Genomic DNA, 12,147 nt, shown 5'->3' on the forward strand with positions numbered 1-12,147 from the left:
GATATGTAACAGGGAAGGGTTGGCCTACATACAGACAGGATATGTAACAGGAAAGGGTTGGCCTAGCAACACACAGACAGGATATGTAACAGGAAAGGGTTGGCCTAGCAACACACAGGAGAATCTAGTTGTAGAAACATTGCTCCTGTATCTTCAGTGGTTAATTTGAGTGGTGTTATGACAGATTGTTCATCACTACCCAGTCTGAACCGCTCTGTCTTTTTACATCCCAAATGGTATCCTATTACCTGCATAGAGCACTAAGTAGTGCACTATATAGTAGTAGTAGTGCACTATGTAGGGAATAGGGTGCCATTTAGGACTCTCCCTTAGTCTCTGTCTGGCTCAGTGCTACAGCCCCACAGGCTGGTTTATAGGACTCTCCCTTAGTCTCTGTCTGTCTCAGTGCTTCAGCCCCACAGGCTGGTTTATAGGACTCTACCTTAGTCTCTGTCTGGCTCAGTGCTTCAGCCCCACAGGCTGGTTTATAGGACTCTACCTTAGTCTCGTGTCTGTCTCAGTGCTTCAGCCCCACAGGCTGGTTTATAGGACTCTACCTTAGTCTCTGTCTGGCTCTGTGCTTCAGCCCCACAGGCTGGTTTATAGGACTCTACCTTAGTCTCTGTCTGTCTCAGTGCTTCAGCCCCACAGGCTGGTTTATAGGACTCTACCTTAGTCTCTGTCTGGCTCAGTGCTTCAGCCCCACAGGCTGGTTTATAGGACTCTACCTTAGTCTCTGTCTGTCTCGGTGCTTCAGCCCCACAGGCTGGTTTATAGGACTCTACTGGAATGGTAGATTTGCAGTATAACTGAAACGTACGAGGAGACATGCAGATATATCGTGTATTCTAGGAATTTCAAAGTTTGGAGTTGGGCTGGTTCATCGACTGTTTTGTTTACCCAATTATTAATAAACCCGTTCCTTATGAATTGTGAAATTAAAATGTTTGATTTACTATGTAACTACGAGTTACTGAGTCGAGATATGAGATATTTGAGGTGTGCAGCGAATAGGCTATTTTACTTCTGTGATTTTGATATTTTGGGTGAAACCCAAGGTAATGTGTGATAAAGATAGTGCTGCTGGCTGGTATGGGGGCAGAGCAGAGAACATTCCTCCCACTTACTGCCGCTAGTCGCTCTGAGGACAAAGAATCAAATGGGTCAGGCTGGAGAAACCAGGATCTGTCGCTGCCGGAAACGTTATAGCTCCCGCTACAAACGTTACTGTAGGCCACAGACATATCCAGAGCTCATCCGAAGTCCCGTTTTATTGTTGACGTTTGTTGTGGATACAATTTTTAGTTTTTCCTCTTCTGAGAATGAAGATGGTTATTTCACATTGTCGAAGGTTTGCGCCGCAGTTTTAAAGGGACGGAGGCAAGGCGCTCTCTTCCTCCTCCTCGGACAGACGAGGAAGAGCCTGGAAACCGCTTGGGAATGTGAAACACACTCCGCGTCAGTGTTCTCAACGTGGCTCTCTGGATGATGTATCCTCTGGGACCTCGTTTCAATGGTACACTTGTCTGGTGTGGATGTTAATGTTTCCTGAACCACCGAACTATAGCCGATAAGAGCATCGGTTACCGACAGTGTGCCAGTTATCATCCGTCTATTCTCATCTAGAGACAACTACTACTTGGTTGAAATGAATGGGCCACAATACAAACTGCGTATGTGTCTAATCAACAGAAAACGCTTGTAGGAATCTTAGCCTACTTCCCGACCACCAGTTATTAGGTTACTTTGACCAGCACACAGACAAGGTAGGTGGATAACCTCACAGCTGATGTCCTGTATATTACAACACGGATGGGATGTTTTCAGGTATTACGTGTTGTATCTGGGATGGGGATGATATCTCAACAGATAATAAGCTTATGTTTTTTTTGTGTATCAAATGAAAAAGACGTATTTCATAAAGATTGCATCACGAGGTGGTCGTACTTCGGATACAGTTGATGATGGGTAGCGTGATGCTGATCTAACCGTGGACCGTTATTTATGTATGTGGTGGAGGAAGGGACAGGTACGGTGACTTTCAACTGCAACAAATAGATTTGACACAAGTCAACCCGGTCTCAGTGCATTTCGTATTATTCTTTACAAAAATAATCCGATAAACTCTATTTAGTATGATATGTTACGTTTCGTATGGTAAACTATGTATTCATTTGTGGATGGTCATCAATTTCGTTTAATATATTATGAATTACAATTGATATGATTTTTATGTCCAGTATGAAGGAAGTTAGAGGTAGTTTCGCTAGCCAATGCTAACTAGTGTTAGCGCAATGACTGTAAGTCTATGGGTATCTGTGCGTTGCCCCCATCCTGACCTCAGTGTGTGCGTAGTATATCGACCAGAGCAGAATATGATACATCTTTATTGTCCCTGAAGGGAAGTTTCAATACAAACTGGCCACATGAAAACTAAGGTATGGAAACCCAGTCCTGCGAAGGAGATTGTTATGCATACAGCTGGATTTTATCCCCACCATCTCTGACGACCGTACAGAACGTGAATAAGACGGTCCCAAATGGAGCCCTATTCCCTTTATAGTACACAGCCTTGACCAGCCTTTGGTCAGAAGCAGGGCACTATAAAGGGTCAAGGGTATCATTTGGGATACAGTGTCATTACAGATCTCCTAGCTCTAACCAAGACCCAGCTCTAAATGTACGGTGTCTCCTGGCTCTAACCAGGACCCAGCTCTAGCTGTACGGTGTCTCCTGGCTCTGACCAGGACCCAGCTCTAGCTGTACGGTGTCTCCTGGCTCTAACCAGGACCCAGCTCTAGCTGTACGGTGTCTCCTGGCTCTAACCAGGACCCAGCTCTAGCTGTACGGTGTCTCCTGGCTCTAACCAGGACCCAGCTCTAGCTGTACGGTGTCTCCTGGCTCTAACCAGGACCCAGCTCTGGCTGTACGGTGTCTCCTGGCTGTACGGTGTCTCCTGGCTCTAACCAGGACCCAGCTCTAGCTGTACGGTGTCTCCTGGCTCTAACCAGGACCCAGCTCTAGCTGTACGGTGTCTCCTGGCTCTAACCAGGACCCAGCTCTAGCTGTACGGTGTCTCCTGGCTCTAACCAGGACCCAGCTCTAGCTGTACGGTGTCTCCTGGCTCTAACCAGGACCCAGCTCTAGCTGTACGGTGTCTCCTGGCTCTAACCAGGACCCAGCTCTAGCTGTACGGTGTCTCCTGGCTCTAACCAGGACCCAGCTCTAGCTGTACTGTGTCTCCTGGCTCTAACCAGGACCCAGCTCTAGCTGTACGGTGTCTCCTGGCTCTAACCAGGACCCAACTCTAGCTGTACGGTGTCTCCTGGCTCTAACCAGGACCCAGCTCTAGCTGTACGGTGTCTCCTGGCTCTGACCAGGACCCAGCTCTAGCTGTACGGTGTCTCCTGGCTCTGACCAGGACCCAGCTCTAGCTGTACGGTGTCTCCTGGCTCTAACCAGGACCCAGCTCTAGCTGTACGGTGTCTCCTGGCTCTAACCAGGACCCAGCTCTAGCTGTACGGTGTCTCCTGGCTCTAACCAGGACCCAGCTCTAGCTGCAGAATAGTTGTAACTATGTAACACACACAAACTCTCTCTCTCCCTCTTTCTCTCTTTCTCTCTCATGTCTCCCAGACCTCCATAACAGCTCCTGTTTTAGTCATGGTAATCCCATACCTCCTTAACAGATCCTGTAGTAGTCATGGTAATCCCAGACCTCCTTAACATATCCTGTAGTAGTCATGGTAATCCCAGACCTCCTTAACAGATCCTGTAGTAGTCATGGTAATCCCAGACCTCCTTAACAGATCCTGTAGTAGTCATGGTAATCCCAGACCTCCTTAACAGATCCTGTAGTAGTCATGGTAATCCCAGACCTCCTTAACAGATCCTGTAGTAGTCATGGTAATCCCAGACCTCCTTAACAGATCCTGTAGTAGTCATGGTAATCCCAGACCTCCTTAAAAGCTCCTGTAGTAGTCATGGTAATCCCAGACCTCCTTAACATATCCTGTAGTAGTCATGGTAATCCCAGACCTCCTTAACAGATCCTGTAGTAGTCATGGTAATCCCAGACCTCCTTAACAGATCCTGTAGTAGTCATGGTAATCCCAGACCTCCTTAACAGATCCTGTAGTAGTCATGGTAATCCCAGACCTCCTTAACAGATCCTGTAGTAGTCATGGTAATCCCAGATCTCCTTAACAGATCCTGTAGTAGTCATGGTAATCCCAGACCTCCTTAACAACTCCTGTAGTAGTCATGGTAATCACAGACCCCCTTAACAGATCCTGTAGTAGTCATGGTAATCCCAGACCTCCTTAACAGATCCTGTAGTAGTCATGGTAATCCCAGTGATCAGATAGCAGCAGACCTGGAGGAGATAACACCAGGAGGACTGATACTGTTCCTTCTTCAGGAAACAAGGAGGGAGCAAAGTTCTGCTGGGAGGAGAGACGTGGACTGAGAGACGAGAGCAGGAGAGAGAGACGTGGACTGAGAGACGAGTGAGAGAGACGTGGACTGAGGGAAGAGAGAGTGAGAGAGACGTGGACTGAGGGAAGAGAGAGTGAGAGAGACGTGGACTGAGGGAAGAGAGAGTGAGAGAGAGGTGGACTGAGGGAAGAAAGAGTGAGAGAGACGTGGACTGAGAGAAGAGAAAGAGAGAGATCTGGACTGTGAATTGAGAGTGTGGGAGAAGGAAGGAGAGACAAAGCTGAACTGTGGACCTGTAGACATATTAATGGAGACCTGCTCCCAGGCTGTTGGTGAGTAATGAGCTACACACCAAGTACATACAGTTGAAGTCAGAGGTTTACATACACCTTAGCCAAATACATTTAAACTCAGTTTTTCACAATTCCTGACATTTAATCCTAGTAACAATTCCCTGTTTTAGGTCAGTTAGGATCACCACTTTATTTTAAGAATGTGAAATGTCAGAATAATAGTAGAGAGAATGATTTATTTAGGCTTTTATTTCTTTCATCACATTCTCAGTGGGTCAGAAGTTTACATACTCTCAATTAGTATTTGGTAGCATTGCCTTTAAATTGGGTCAAACATTTCGGGTAGCCTGCTGCCACCCCCATGCTTCACGTTTGGGATGGTGTTCTTCGGCATACAAGCCTCCCCTTTTTCCTCCAAACATAATGATGGTCATTATGGCCAAATAGTTATATTTTTGTTTCATCAGACCAGAGGACATTTCTCCAAAAAGTACGATCTTTGTCCCCATGTGCAGTTGCAAACCGTAGTCTGGCTTTTTTATGGTGGTTTTGGAGCAGTGGCTTCTTCCTTGCTGAGCGGCCTTTCAGGTTATATCGATATAGGACTCATTTTACTGTGGATATAGATACTTTGTACCTGTTTCCTCCAGCATCTTCACAAGGTCCTTTGCTGTTGTTCTGGGATTGATTTGCACTTTTCGCACAAAAGTACGTTCATCTCTAGGAGACAGAACGCGTCTCCTTCCTGAGCGGTATGATGGCTGCATGGTCCCATGGTGTTTATACTTGCCTACTGTTGTTTGTACAGATGAACGTGGTACCTTCAGGCGTTTGGAAATTGCTCCCAAGGATGAACCAGACTTGTGGAGGTCTACATTTTTTTTTCTGAGGTTTTGGCTGATTTCTTTTGATTTTCCCATGATGTCAAGTAAGGAGACACTGGGTTTGAAGGTAGGCCTTGAAATACATCCACAGGTACACCTCCACTTGACTCAAATGATGTCAATTAGCCTATCAGAAGCTTCTAAAGCCATGACATCATTTTCTGGAATTTTCCAAGCTGTTTAAAGGCACAGTCAACTTAGTGTATGTAAACTTCTGACCCACTGGAATTGTAATACAGTGAATTATAAGTGAAATAATCTGTTGTTAAACAATTGTTAGAAAAATGACTTGTGTCATGCACAATGTAGATGTCCTAACCAACTTGCCAAAACTATAGTTTGTTAACAAGAAACTTGTGGAGTGTTTGAAAAACGAGTTTTAATGACTCCCATCTAAGTGTATGTAAACTTTCGACTTCAACTGTACCAACAACCCGTTGGTATAGGGGTGATATACAGGCCTATCAACACGTTGGTATAGGGGTTATATTGTGATATACCGGCCTATCAACCCGTTGGTATAGGGGTTATATTGTGATATACAGGCCTATCAACCCGTTGGTATAGGGGTTATATTGTGATATACAGGCCTATCAACCCGTTGGTATAGGGGTTATATTGTGATATACAGGCCTATCAACCCGTTGGTATAGGGGTTATATTGTGATATACAGGCCTATCAACCCGTTGGTATAGGGGTTATATTGTGATATACAGGCCTATCAACCCGTTGGTATAGGGGTTATATTGTGATATACAGGCCTATCAACCCGTTGGTATAGGGGTTATATTGTGATATACAGGCCTATCAACCCGTTGGTATAGGGGTTATATTGTGATAATCAGGCCTTTCAACCCGTTGGTATAAGGGTTATATTGTGATATACAGGCCTATAGTCCTGCCTATTAGAGCCCCAGTAGGGGTTATATTGTGATATACAGGCCTATCAACCCGTTGGTATAAGGGTTATATTGTGATATACAGGCCTATCAACCCGTTGGTATAAGGGTTATATTGTGATATACAGGCCTATAGTTCTGCCTATTAGAGCCCCAGTAGGGGTCCACACCGGATGGTGGAAGATTTCGGTTTTAGTTGTTGGTCATAAACAGGACATTCTGTTCTTACTGTTAACTCTGTTCTGTTCTTATTGTTAACTCTGTTCTGTTCTTATTGTTAACTCTGTTCTGTTCTTATTGTTAACTCTGTTCTGTTCTTACTCTTAACATGACAGAGGCAACAGAAGCATGGTCTGCTCCCTCAGTCGTCTCGTAGACAGATTGGGGTCTGCTGGACTATTTTTAGGGGACGGTGTTTTGTAGTTATGGACCTCCAGCTTGGTTCTCTCCGTCACGTTTCCTCTTAAAGGCTTGGTGGTAAAACAATGACTTTCTTCTTATTTTTATAAAGCTAGTAGTGACTTAACAAGGCCTTTGTTGGAGAGAAGTAGAATACATTTATTCTTGTTTTTCTTGGTTAATGTTTTTGTCGTTGTTTGTCTTTATGCTGTGTAATCCATTTCATAACCATTCGTCTGGTTGGTTTAGTGGCAGAACTGGGGTTGTGGAGTACAGTATGTCTGGTTGGTTTAGTGGCAGGCAGAACTGGGGTTGTGGAGTACAGTATGTCTGGTTGGTTTAGTGGCAGGCAGAACTGGGGTTGTGGAGTACAGTATGTCTGGTTGGTTTAGTGGCAGGCAGAACTGGGGTTGTGGAGTACAGTATGTCTGGTTGGTTTAGTGGCAGAACTGGGGTTGTGGAGTGCAGTATGTCTGGTTAGTTTAGTGGCAGGCAGAACTGGGGTTGTGGAGTACAGTATGTCTGGTTGGTTTAGTGGCAGAACTGGGGTTGTGGAGTACAGTATGTCTGGTTGGTTTAGTGGCAGGCTGAACTGGGGTTGTGGAGTGCAGTATGTCTGGTTGGTTTAGTGGCAAGCAGAACTGGGGTTGTGGAGTACAGTATGTCTGGTTGGTTTAGTGGCAGGCTGAACTGGGGTTGTGGAGTACAGTATGTCTGGTTGGTTTAGTGGCAGGCAGAACTGGGGTTGTGGAGTACAGTATGTCTGGTTGGTTTAGTGGCAGGCAGAACTGGGGTTGTGGAGTACAGTATGTCTGGTTGGTTTAGTGGCAAGCAGAACTGGGGTTGTGGAGTACAGTATGTCTGGTTAGTTTAGTGGCAGGCAGAACTGGGGTTGTGGAGTACAGTATGTCTGGTTGGTTTAGTGGCAGGCAGAACTGGGGTTGTGGAGTACAGTATGTCTGGTTGGTTTAGTGGCAGGCAGAACTGGGGTTGTGGAGTACAGTATGTCTGGTTGGTTTAGTGGCAGGCAGAACTGGGGTTGTGGAGTACAGTATGTCTGGTTGGTTTAGTGGCAGAACTGGGGTTGTGGAGTGCAGTATGTCTGGTTGGTTTAGTGGCAGAACTGGGGTTGTGGAGTACAGTATGTCTGGTTGGTTTAGTGGCAGAACTGGGGTTGTGGAGTACAGTATGTCTGGTTGGTTTAGTGGCAGGCAGAACTGGGGTTGTGGAGTGCAGTATGTCTGGTTGGTTTAGTGGCAGGCAGAACTGGGGTTGTGGAGTGCAGTATGTCTGGTTGGTTTAGTGGCAGGCTGAACTGGGGTTGTGGACTACAGTATGTCTGGTTGGTTTAGTGGCAGGCTGAACTGGGGTTGTGGGGTACAGTATGTCTGGTTAGTTTAGTGGCAGGCAGAACTGGGGTTGTGGAGTACAGTATGTCTGGTTGGTTTAGTGGCAGGCTGAACTGGGGTTGTGGAGTACAGTATGTCTGGTTGGTTTAGTGGCAGGCTGAACTGGGGTTGTGGAGTACAGTATGTCTGGTTGGTTTAGTGGCAGGCAGAACTGGGGTTGTGGAGTACAGTATGTCTGGTTGGTTCAGTGGCTGAACTGGGGTTGTGGAGTACAGTATGTCTGGTTGGTTTAGTGGCAGGCTGAACTGGGGTTGTGGAGTACAGTATGTCTGGTTGGTTTAGTGGCAGGCAGAACTGGGGTTGTGGAGTACAGTATGTCTGGTTGGTTTAGTGGCAGAACTGGGGTTGTGGAGTGCAGTATGTCTGGTTGGTTTAGTGGCAGGCTGAACTGGGGTTGTGGAGTACAGTATGTCTGGTTGGTTTAATGGCAGGCTGAACTGGGGTTGTGGAGTACAGTATGTCTGGTTGGTTTAGTGGCAGGCAGAACTGGGGTTGTGGAGTACAGTATGTCTGGTTGGTTTAGTGGCAGGCAGAACTGGGGTTGTGGAGTACAGTATGTCTGGTTGGTTTAGTGGCAGGCAGAACTGGGGTTGTGGAGTACAGTATGTCTGGTTGGTTTAGTGGCAGAACTGGGGTTGTGGAGTGCAGTATGTCTGGTTGGTTTAGTGGCAGGCAGAACTGGGGTTGTGGAGTACAGTATGTCTGGTTGGTTTAGTGGCAGGCAGAACTGGGGTTGTGGAGTACAGTATGTCTGGTTGGTTTAGTGGCAGGCTGAACTGGGGTTGTGGAGTACAGTATGTCTGGTTTGTTTAGTGGCAGGCAGAACTGGGGTTGTGGAGTACAGTATGTCTGGTTGGTTTAGTGGCAGGCTGAACTGGGGTTGTGGAGTGCAGTATGTCTGGTTGGTTTAGTGGCAGGCTGAACTGGGGTTGTGGAGCAGTATGTCTGGTTGGTTTAGTGAACTGGGGTTGTGGAGTGCAGTATGTCTGGTTGGTTTAGTGGCAAGCAGAACTGGGGTTGTGGAGTACAGTATGTCTGGTTGGTTTAGTGGCAGAACTGGGGTTGTGGAGTACAGTATGTCTGGTTGGTTTAGTGGCAGGCAGAACTGGGGTTGTGGAGTACAGTATGTCTGGTTGGTTTAGTGGCAGAACTGGGGTTGTGGAGTACAGTATGTCTGGTTGGTTTAGTGGCAGGCAGAACTGGGGTTGTGGAGTACAGTATGTCTGGTTGGTTTAGTGGCAGAACTGGGGTTGTGGAGTACAGTATGTCTGGTTGGTTTAGTGGCAGGCTGAACTGGGGTTGTGGAGTACAGTATGTCTGGTTGGTTTAGTGGCAGGCTGAACTGGGGTTGTGGAGTACAGTATGTCTGGTTGGTTTAGTGGCAGGCAGAACTGGGGTTGTGGAGTGCAGTATGTCTGGTTGGTTTAGTGGCAGGCAGAACTGGGGTTGTGGAGTACATGTCTGGTTGGTTTAGTGGCAGGCAGAACTGGGGTTGTGGAGTACAGTATGTCTGGTTGGTTTAGTGGCAGAACTGGGGTTGTGGAGTGCAGTATGTCTGGTTGGTTTAGTGGCAGGCAGAACTGGGGTTGTGGAGTACAGTATGTCTGGTTGGTTTAGTGGCAGGCAGAACTGGGGTTGTGGAGTACAGTATGTCTGGTTGGTTTAGTGGCAGGCAGAACTGGGGTTGTGGAGTACAGTATGTCTGGTTGGTTTAGTGGCAGGCAGAACTGGGGTTGTGGAGTACAGTATGTCTGGTTGGTTTAGTGGCAGGCAGAACTGGGGTTGTGGAGTACAGTATGTCTGGTTGGTTTAGTGGCAGGCAGAACTGGGGTTGTGGAGTACAGTATGTCTGGTTGGTTTAGTGGCAGGCAGAACTGGGGTTGTGGAGTACAGTATGTCTGGTTGGTGTAGTGGCAGGCAGAACTGGGGTTGTGGAGTACAGTATGTCTGGTTGGTTTAGTGGCAGGCTGAACTGGGGTTGTGGAGTGCAGTATGTCTGGTTGGTTTAGTGGCAGAACTGGGGTTGTGGAGTACAGTATGTCTGGTTGGTTTAGTGGCAGAACTGGGGTTGTGGAGTACAGTATGTCTGGTTGGTTTAATGGCAGGCTGAACTGGGGTTGTGGAGTATAGTATGTCTGGTTGGTTTAATGGCAGGCTGAACTGGGGTTGTGGACTACAGTATGTCTGGTTGGTTTAGTGGCAGGCTGAACTGGGGTTGTGGACTACAGTATGTCTGGTTGGTTTAGTGGCAGGCAGAACTGGGGTTGTGGAGTGCAGTATGTCTGGTTGGTTTAGTGGCAGGCAGAACTGGGGTTGTGGAGTGCAGTATGTCTGGTTGGTTTAGTGGCAGAACTGGGGTTGTGGAGTGCAGTATGTCTGGTTGGTTTAGTGGCAGGCAGAACTGGGGTTGTGGAGTACAGTATGTCTGGTTGGTTTAGTGGCAGGCTGAACTGGGGTTGTGGAGTGAACTGGGGTTGTGGAGTGCAGTATGTCTGGTTGGTTTAGTGGCAGGCAGAACTGGGGTTGTGGAGTGCAGTATGTCTGGTTGGTTTAGTGGCAGGCTGAACTGGGGTTGTGGAGTACAGTATGTCTGGTTGGTTTAGTGGCAGGCAGAACTGGGGTTGTGGAGTACAGTATGTCTGGTTGGTTTAGTGGCAGGCTGAACTGGGGTTGTGGAGTGCAGTATGTCTGGTTGGTTTAGTGGCAGGCTGAACTGGGGTTGTGGAGTACAGTATGTCTGGTTGGTTTAGTGGCAGGCAGAACTGGGGTTGTGGAGTACAGTATGTCTGGTTGGTTTAGTGGCAGGCAGAACTGGGGTTGTGGAGTACAGTATGTCTGGTTGGTTTAGTGGCAGGCTGAACTGGGGTTGTGGAGTACAGTATGTCTGGTTGGTTTAGTGGCAGGCAGAACTGGGGTTGTGGAGTACAGTATGTCTGGTTGGTTTAGTGGCAGGCAGAACTGGGGTTGTGGAGTACAGTATGTCTGGTTGGTTTAGTGGCAGGCAGAACTGGGGTTGTGGAGTACAGTATGTCTGGTTGGTTTAGTGGCAGGCTGAACTGGGGTTGTGGAGTGCAGTATGTCTGGTTGGTTTAGTGGCAGGCTGAACTGGGGTTGTGGAGTACAGTATGTCTGGTTGGTTTAGTGGCAGGCAGAACTGGGGTTGTGGAATACAGTATATCTGGTTGGTTTAGTGGCAGGCAGAACTGGGGTTGTGGGGTACAGTATGTCTGGTTGGTTTAGTGGCAGGCAGAACTGGGGTTGTGGAGTACAGTATGTCTGGTTGGTTTAGTGGCAGGCTGAACTGGGGTTGTGGAGTGCAGTATGTCTGGTTGGTTTAGTGGCAGGCAGAACTGGGGTTGTGGAGTACAGTATGTCTGGTTGGTTTAGTGGCAGGCAGAACTGGGGTTGTGGAGTACAGTATGTCTGGTTGGTTTAGTGGCAGGCAGAACTGGGGTTGTGGAGTACAGTATGTCTGGTTGGTTTAGTGGCAGAACTGGGGTTGTGGAGTGCAGTATGTCTGGTTGGTTTAGTGGCAGGCTGAACTGGGGTTGTGGAGTGCAGTATGTCTGGTTGGTTTAGTGGCAGAACTGGGGTTGTGGAGTGCAGTATGTCTGGTTGGTTTAGTGGCAGGCAGAACTGGGGTTGTGGAGTGCAGTATGTCTGGTTGGTTTAGTGGCAGGCTGAACTGGGGTTGTAGAGTGCAGTATGTCTGGTTGGTTTAGTGGCAAGCAGAACTGGGGTTGTGGAGTACAGTATGTCTGGTTGGTTTAGTGGCAGGCAGAACTGGGGTTGTGGAGTGCAGTATGTCTGGTTGGTTTAGTGGCA

The 12,147-nt window shown here is 47.5% G+C and overlaps 1 long non-coding RNA gene across 1 annotated transcript in view; it reads left to right on the forward strand.

The window, feature by feature from the left end:
- Nucleotides 1–1,138: 1,138 nt before the first annotated feature.
- The window catches only part of LOC139393204 (uncharacterized), a 30,033-nt gene continuing 19,024 nt past the window's right edge, over nucleotides 1,139–12,147 (forward strand). The window contains exon 1 of the long non-coding RNA XR_011629752.1: nucleotides 1,139–1,766. This is a non-coding gene — a long non-coding RNA (uncharacterized lncRNA). The remainder of the gene's footprint in view (nucleotides 1,767–12,147) is intronic.

The sequence above is a fragment of the Oncorhynchus clarkii genome, chromosome 33, assembly GCF_045791955.1.
Source record: "Oncorhynchus clarkii lewisi isolate Uvic-CL-2024 chromosome 33, UVic_Ocla_1.0, whole genome shotgun sequence".
Lineage (NCBI taxonomy): Eukaryota > Metazoa > Chordata > Actinopteri > Salmoniformes > Salmonidae > Oncorhynchus > Oncorhynchus clarkii.